Genomic DNA, 1,064 nt, shown 5'->3' with positions numbered 1-1,064 from the left:
GGAGAAGGCAAGAACGGGGTACTGATTGGGGATGATCAGCCATGATCACAATGAATTGCGTTGCTGGCTCGAAGGGCCGAATGGCCTACTCCTGCACCTATTGTCTATTGTTTACCGCTGTGCCTTTGATATTACCGCCCTGGGATTAAAGCCTCACACACACACACTAGGGACAATTTACAATTTTACCGAAAGCCAATTCACCTACAAACCCGCACGTCTGTGGAGTGTGGGAGGAAACCGAAGATCTCGGAGGAAACCCGCGCAGGTCACGGGGAGAACGTGCAAACTCCGTACAGACAGCGCCCATAGTCGGGATCGAACCCGGGTCTCTGGCGCTGTGAGGCAGCAACTCTAAGAGAATGGACTCTGAGAGAATGGAGCGGCTGGGCTTGTACACTCTGGAGTTTAGAAGGATGAGAGGATATCTCATTGAAACGGATAAGATAATACTCTGCATGTCTACCCTATCTATGTCTCTCCTGGTATTATATACTTCCACCCACGTGTTACAAGGGCGGGTGCTTTGTAAAATATCTAAATGCAATCCTGAGAATCAGAAATGCAGATGGTGTTTTGATTTCTAAATGTTCCACTCTAAGGAATACATTTCCAAGCCGTTTATGCTCCCACATGGATCAACCTTGTCGGTGTGTGTTGATGAAACGACTGCTCCGAGCTTTTAGATTTTATTATATTGCGATCTTTTATGGAAAAAATTGAAATCAATTCTGCGGGGAAAATTTGGAGTTAATGAAATCCTCATTTGCTGCTTTGTCATGTTGACATCTAGTGCCTTATTTATTTATTGTTCTTTCATGGGGGCAAGCGGAATATGAAATCATCATTTCACAGCTATTTGGCCTTTGAGAAAGGCAATGGTTGGTCGGGAATGAGAGGGAAAAGATGGAACAAGGAAAGAATATTGAAGGGAAATAGTGTTGGACTGTTTGTGCTGTATGAATGGTGCAAATGATGGAACATGAGGATCAATCAGAACAGAACCACAATAACCCAACCCCCCCGCTCATCCTGCTGGCTTCACTGTTCGCATCCCCTCCTCA

Source organism: Leucoraja erinacea, chromosome 26, assembly GCF_028641065.1.
Source record: "Leucoraja erinacea ecotype New England chromosome 26, Leri_hhj_1, whole genome shotgun sequence".
Classification (NCBI taxonomy): domain Eukaryota; kingdom Metazoa; phylum Chordata; class Chondrichthyes; order Rajiformes; family Rajidae; genus Leucoraja; species Leucoraja erinaceus.
This window is presented reverse-complemented; position numbering follows the sequence as displayed.